Raw genomic sequence first — 8232 nt, 5'->3', positions numbered from 1 at the left:
AGGGGCTGCTTATGTTGTGCTGACTCGGGAGATGTAGACAAGTCAACACACTCACATTCCTACAGGTCTCCACTTGGTCTAGAGACACAGTACCAGTCAGGTCCCTTGCCCTCTCCTACTCCCACTACTACTCCTCGCTCCGAAAGTGCTCGCACAGCTTCCACTCACTCTGACTCTGCTACTACCATGAGTCCTCCTTACCTAGTCGAGGACCTCTCCTATCAAATCACGGATGCTGGAGAGATAATAAAAGATAGAAAGGGCAAAGCAATGATGGCCACCATGAGGCGGTTGATGAGCCACCACTTCAAGAGCGACATTGCTACTGATTGGCGGTATCAAGATGACCAAAAGAAGCAGGCGGCCATCGATGAATTAAAAGAAAAATACCCTAACCCATCAAATTGGGAGTTCAATGAGAATTACATGCGAGAGCACATGGGTTTGGTCTTGAAGCATTGTAGATCAACCTTGCATACTTCCATCGCAAAGGGGATGGCTAAACCCAGTTGGGCAGACAAAGCTGATTAGAAGTTCTTTAAGAAGCTGCAGAATAGGGACCATCCCGAAATGTTCGAGGGTCAGAGGAGGGCTACGAGGAGATGGCTGGATGCCATAGGTACTTTGCACTTTGGTGCAGGCAAATGGTTGGCATTCGAGGCAACCATGGTAAGTCTACTTCTTCTCATTTAATGTATTGTTCTATTTGTTTTACTTCATATTACATGCACTTTATCTAACTCTTGTAAATTGGGTCCACAGCAAGCTACGATGGGTCGTCTTCCTATAGATGTAGAGACGCAACATGCATTTCACATAGGAACAAAGCCGTAGTTTATTGAGCAGGAGTCTACTCCTACTTGTAAATTAGTCTACTCCTACTTGTAATCTCACTTTTTAAATTGTTTTATTCTTTAAGTTCCAATCTAATTTTCACTTAATATGGTTTCACTCTTAGAGTTCAAGCTCGAGTATCCCATCAGTGGAGGCGAGCGATCACGAGGGCCAGGGATCAGGTGTAGCTCACAAGGGTCAGGGAGCAAGCGCAACTCACAAGGACCAAGGATCAGGCCAGCAAGATGAGGATGAGGAGGATGACGATGATTCGAATGAGTAGTAGTAGTAGTAGTAGTTTGCATATACTTCGCCATGTATATCATTTTATATATCGGCTTGTTTGAGCGATTTTGTATCACCCTTTTTGAAAGGGTAATTTTGTAACAAACAATGTTGTATATCTTCAACATGTATATGCATTTGTTGCTCGATCATTTCATTTGAGCAATTTTGTATCACTCTTTTCGCAAGGGAAATTTTGTAATAAAAAATATTTTTTTATAATTACAAAAAAAAAACATTAGTGGGGCAAAACAAGGCTTGCTATGGCCCTCTTTAGCCCCACTAATGCATTTTTTTAAGTTCTGTTAATTATCGCTATATATAGCAACGTTTACTAGTGTCACTATATAGCGAGGTTTACTAGTGTCGCTATATAGGAACGTTTATTAGCGTCGCTATATAGCGACGCTTATATAGTGACCGTTCTTTTTCGATGCTTATAACGACTTTTGCACCCACTAAAAAAAAAATAGTGTAAAAAACATTGGTATTTTTGTCAGAAAAGGGCATATGCCTTGTAGTGTTTCTTCCCCAAATCCATGGTATTCCTTCCCCCTTTTTCAAATCAAAACCACTTTTTTTAAATGGAAACCACCTATGACCTAAGCATAGTATATGCCACATGTCACCTTTACATACCATTGTCCCACACCTTCTAGCGCTCTCATTGGTACACCTCAAATCATCCAGGATGCCACTGGACAGAAATGGCATATCGATATAGCCTTTGCCCCTAAAGGGGACCTCTCATGGGCCATATCGTCAATTGCATTTTTATTGGTTGCATAACGGAATACATTTTCCTTGGTACACAAATATATAACTCCAAGAACCAGTGATGTGGCTTTCATAGATCTCCTCTTGTAATACGTAAAAATAGGTAACATAGCTATAACTCCAAGAACCAGGGTGGTGGTCTCTCCAAGACAACCTTGAATTCTGGGCAATGATAGGTGGTTGGGCTAGAGACTGCGATGAGGCAATGCTCAAAATGATAGATTACGTCTCATTATTATGCCAAAAACTAGCGCAGTGGTTTCTCTAAGCCAACCTATGATTGGCATGCGCTGTGGGAAAAGAAGCGATAAAAGGCTGAATGATGACAAGTGGTCAGGCGAGAGACTATGCTGCAGTGGTGCTCAAAATGATAGATTGTGCCTATTTATTACGGCAAGAACCAACGTGGTGGTCTCTCCAAGCCAACCTTCAATTTTAATGATCTGCATGGGTGCGTGCCTAGTGACAGGTGGCAAAGCTATAGCAAAACGCTGGGTGCGATAAGTGATCAAGCGACATAGGCTAGAGACTGTGCTACGCGAAGCAGTGCAGATATGCCATGCGTCGAGCTATGCAGTGTTCTAAACAAATAGATTGCATCTCATTATTATGCCAGTGTGCCTTCATGACATCTAGAAAATTTTCAATAAGAGCACGGGTCCACGCAAAATTCAAATATTCACCTAGAAGCACATCGCGTCGCGGCCCCAAAATGGCTCAAAAAAAAGTTCCACGATCGGCCACACCCAAGCTAATGTTAACCCAAATAACTTGTGGTGATATATATTGTACATAGATGGGGGAGAGAGAGAGAGAGAGAGAGAGAGAGAGAGAGAGAGAGAGAGAGAGAGAGAGAGAGAGAGAGAGAGAGAGATCCCTACCCTTTGCACAAAGTTGAAACCATTATAGAGGTTCAATCTTACATATGGAGATATCCCTAGGGACCCTTTACACTTAGTGAACCCATAATCTTTTGAGTCAGCTTACCAATTGAGATACTATTATGCTGGCATTTTCTTATGTTGCCTATAAAGTAACCAAAATCACATAATTATGTAAATATCCTACTTTGTTATGATTACTTAGTAGATGGGTGGTGTATAAAGTCATCAGGTTTGGTTTCCCATGTATATATGAGTGATGACATACAAATGATGTGTAGGGTGCCAAAATCTATTGTTATTCTTTGGAAAGCTCTATAAGAACAATCTTATCCTTTGAAAGTGCTTTGCTTCTTAAAATTGTACTTCTGCATAAGGAGGGAAAAAATGTATAAGCTTTAAATTTTAAAAATATAGAAGGTTTATAATAATATACCAAAATAGTACCCCGAGCTATGCATAAAATAGGGGAAAAGAGGTTCTAAAGGGTTTAAAGTATGCCTTTCAATGCATGTGATACATGATTTTGCAGCTACACCCCTAGAGTCTATTTTTTATGCATACTACATCATATTTCAATGGCCCAACTTGAGGATATATATTCATTCATATTTGAGTTTCTTTTCCAAGGGGAACTCATAGTCCCTTGCGAAGCCAAATCGAACACAACAACACAAAGCAACTATAGACGTGCTTGGTAGATGCGCAAAAAAGCAGGCGCGTCTATAAGCATTGCTTGAATAGAGAAATTATGAGCGCTCTACTAGCACGTCTAACAACTCGTCCATTTGCACGTGTATTAACACGTCTATTTGCACATCTACATTGAAAAAATATGGGCTTATTTAACATTGCATTTATCAGTGCATCTATTTGCACGTGTATTAGTGCATCTATTAGCACGTTTACACTAGGAATTAGATGCGTATTTAGATGCAAATTTAGACGCAAAACAGAGAATACAGAAAGTGAGATTTTGGTGTACATCATTGCTTTCCAAACATTGCCCATGATTACCAAAGCACATAATTTTAACAAAAACATCATGCTTTTTTGCAAGCCCACATATATAAGAATTAAGTGAGGTGAGGAGAATGAGACAATATGTAAAATAGTTTTACCAATATCAATGATGGGCTACGGTTCAATCTCATCCTCAATGAGATCAACCCTTGCCAAACTATCTACTTCAAAATCCAAACAAGTGTTTAGATCTACAAATACATTCAACCCACTACTACTTGTGCTACTCATGTGCTCATCGAAATCAACATCATCAACGGTAGGCTCGTCCTCACGGGTAATGGCCTCAATATTTGTATCTCCTATCTCATGATCCTCCTCCTCTCGTATCACGGTCATCATCACGTCCATGGCCATGATCATCCTCCATACGCTCCATATTAGTAAATGTACTGTACATCACTTTGGAATGTGGCATAATAGGTATGACATGCCACCATCTATTATTATCCACCATTGGTTGATAGACAACCTAATTCAAACACAAATACAATCATGTTATTTTCCTTGCATCAAATATTTAAAAGCGAGTATTTTTATATGTGTGCAGAGTACCTGTTCCTAGTGTGTCCTTCCTACTTTGCCAAAACTTTGTGGAGTCAATAGTTACAAAGCCACTTGCATGGCGTTTGATTAGGGCCTCTTTCCACCACATCCTTAAACCACTTTACATCCAATACATACACAAAGAAGCATCAAAAGTCAAGCTTAATAATATCTTGGATTGTGCCACAATAATCATCCATGGCTCCATTGGCTCCTTCAAAGCTAGCAATGACGTCGCAATCTTGTGTGTTTCTCTTATCATCAATCCGTTGTGTTCGAAAATGCTTGCCCTCACACCATATAGCATTGAACATAGTGCACTACACTAAGAAAAAATCAATTAAATAAGCAATCTAAATTATTGAAAGCTCCTAACTTATGCATAACATTCTATATACTGACCTTGCTCATGCATCCCCTAGCATACTCCCATTCTTCCATTGTGATATGCATCTCCTCGTCTTTCTCTGCTTTCTCCATTTCATCAAGTAGCCAATCCACATGAATATCCTTTGGAAGTGCTCTTAGATACTGAGGGTATGGCACAGAGATCCGTGGTGTGTACGAAAGAGGGCCCTTTCTTCTTGTCTTCTTGCCTTTGCATCCTCGTATCTTGTCACCCATCTTTTCATCACATCACTATTAAGCACGCAATAGAGGTTGATACTATTATGCAACTCCGTGTCTATTACTTTGTTGCGTCCTTTCCCTTGAGGCACAATAGAGGTCATCCTTAGGTCTTCATCATCTCTCCATAGTCGTGGGAGAGCTCTATCCACATCAACAAGAAACTCAAAAATATATACAAGTGACTCTTGTACCAACCAACCCTCAGCCATGCTACCTTCGGGTCTTGCATTTTGTCTCACGAAGCCCTTCAAGGTCTTCATGAAGCACTCGAGAAATAACAACCATCATGCATGTATAGTACCGCATATGGCAATCTCATCCACCAAATGCACTATAAGATGTAGTTGGCTTGTGAGAATGGAATGTGGAAATGTCTCCTCCACTAAACAAACCACCTCCACTGACATAACTCAAGCATTCTCAAGCATGGTGGGATCTATTTCCTTTGAGCTCACATACCTAGAAATGAAAAAGTACACCATATTAGCAATATGAACACCTTGCATGGAGCATTGATACGCATCATATTTTGTATCATGTAAAGTACCTCACAAGCTCGCCCATCTTGTAAATACAATCTTTCACGTCCTTCGATGCACTACGTGAAATGCTAGTAGGTAGTATGAACTGAACCCACGAGGAGGTGGTTGATTAGTTGCTTATAATTATTCACTCACAAATTTGAAAGGAAAAAGATATTATGCACATAAAATACTTACTTGGAGTATCTTGTGCCAATCATGAGATTTCAAGCTATATAATTGCTCTAGACCTCTTTTCTTGCTCTTTGGAAGGGCTCTCTTTAAACACCTCATGCATCCAGTGGGAGTACGAATTGTAGTAATAGCATGCTTCACCGCCGCCATCTGTAACTTTGATAACCTCCACGGTGAATGAGGTAAAAAACACGCCCATTTGGTCTCTCTTGTGGCCAAGCTTCATGCATCCTCCTTGTGGTACGTAGATCCTCCCTTATGCCTACGGAATCTCGTGTCTCATTCAAATGCTCCCAAATGGTAGATGCCACATTCTTGAAGATATGCATGGGATCAAGCAAGTGATTAATCTTGAGGTGGGACCAACGTGGTAAACGATAAAAGATGGAGTATCTAAACAAAATAAAGTGTTAGCAGGCAATCTTTATTTCTAGCCAATATAGCACACAATAGTTACAAACCCTTACTGGCTCATGCCAAGTGGTGGAGGAGTCGTGGAACCAAATTCTCATCCAATCTCCCACGGTGAGTGATTGTGGAAGGACTTCATTCCCAGGGGCAACATATCTAGGATGATCAGGTGGGAGAAATCGATGGTGATTCTCATAGATGACCTTATTCAATGCATCTGCCCGTGAGGCAACTAGCAAAGGACCACAAACAGGACATGCATGGTAACCCAATGTAGTGAGACCTGAACAATAGACGCAATTAAGAGTTGAAGGTGGGTTTAGGGTGCCACATTCTTTGCCTATTCATAATTAGAAGTGCAATGCTTACCTGAATACTCGCCATAGCCTGGGAAGTCATGCATCATCCACATCAAGACTACTTTGCAGTTGAAGTCTCATGATGAGGGAGGCCTACTCACATCATGCACCTCGATACCTCTCCAAAGTATCTCTAGCTCATCAATCAAAGGCTCCAAATAAACATCAGGATTTTTGACTTTATGTTTCCCTGGAATTAGAAGGGACATCATAACATGTCCTTTCTTAATAGCCATAGAGGGTCGAAGATTATAATTCACTAATATCACTGGCCATACAGTGTAAGAGGTGCTTTTGAGACCAAATGGGTTCACACCATCCATACCCAATCCAAGTCTCAAGCTCCTAGGTTCTTCTTGAAGCTTGGCCATGTGTCTTAAATATGCTTCCATGCAGGAGAGTCTACGGGAGTTCTCCACTTGCCATTGGTTGATGATGGGAGGAATGCCATGACATGAGCTCTGCAATGGATTTGCACTTGAACATATGTTGGATGCGAGGGATTGTGGAAAAATGTCACAGAACCTTACGAGGCACATCCAAAGTTTTGAGATCTGCTCTATATCTTGCCTCTCCACAAGTAGGGCACTCTCTTGCATCCTTATGTAGTCCACGAAACAAAACGCAATCGTTGACACATGCATGGATGCGCTTGTAATCTAATCCTCCAAGAGAGGTCACATGTTGCCTTGTCATATCTCTTGAGGTCGGTAATTTATTCTCCCTTGGAAGCATTTTACACAATAGCCTACATGTGAAGACCATAAATGAGGAAAAGCATTCGAGTAATTGACCCACTAGCATAATTCACCATGTTTGCAAAATAGACTTTAAAGCTTACTTGAATAATGCATTTAAACTTGCATTGCTCCATCCATACATGGTTTGCAAGTTTAGTAACTCAAGGGAGGCACGTAGAACATAGAATGTGCACCCCTCAAACAGTGGAGTCGATGCTGCAGTAGAAAGATCATCCTGCTCCATGCTATCATCCCTCCCTTGATGGACATATAAATCCTGCACTATATCATCAAACATCTCCTCCTCCATGGCTTCATGAGGTAATGGCGGAGGGCTACTATCACCATCACTCCATGCATCCGTAATGGCCCCTCTTGAAGATCCCACCTCATATCGCCGACGCTTCACCTCCTCGCAATGAGCATAGGGCAACATATGTGGGTGTGCACTGCATCCTCTATCAAATTAAAACGGGATCATAACTCAAACATATGAACACCCATAGGTATCTCAATCAACCTTAACTCTTTAACACTTACCATGTTTACGGTCGCATCCCATTCTCCATATTTTGAGATGTGATTGAGTGTAATCTTGCATGCACGATACATGTTTCCTTGACATCGATCACACATCCATTTGATTTTTTGCTCCAACCACATTTTGCGATGGTGGATATGGAGGGATTCATCCTCACTGGAGCTACTGGTTGAAGATGAAGACATCCTACAAACAAGCAACCCAAAAAAATTTGCTTTTCTTCAAATATTTAATTTTAAACTCTGTGGCGTGTCTAAAGATGCATCTAAAACCGCGTTTGTCTATTCTGTGGTACATGTCTACAAGTGCATCTAAAACCGCGTCTGTCTGTTCTATGGTACACGTCTACAAGTGCATCTAAAACCATGTCTACTCTGTGTATTTAGACGTGTGTATAGACATGCTATTAGATGTGCCTATAGACGTGGCTTTTAAATCTGCTTTAAGTGCGCTCGCTTTGCTTTTCTTCACATTACTTATACTTCGTGC

Source organism: Dipteris shenzhenensis, chromosome 12 (assembly GCF_047967505.1).
Source record: "Dipteris shenzhenensis isolate YYH24624 ecotype China chromosome 12, Dip_SZ_1.0, whole genome shotgun sequence".
Taxonomy (NCBI): domain Eukaryota; kingdom Viridiplantae; phylum Streptophyta; class Polypodiopsida; order Gleicheniales; family Dipteridaceae; genus Dipteris; species Dipteris shenzhenensis.
This window is presented reverse-complemented; position numbering follows the sequence as displayed.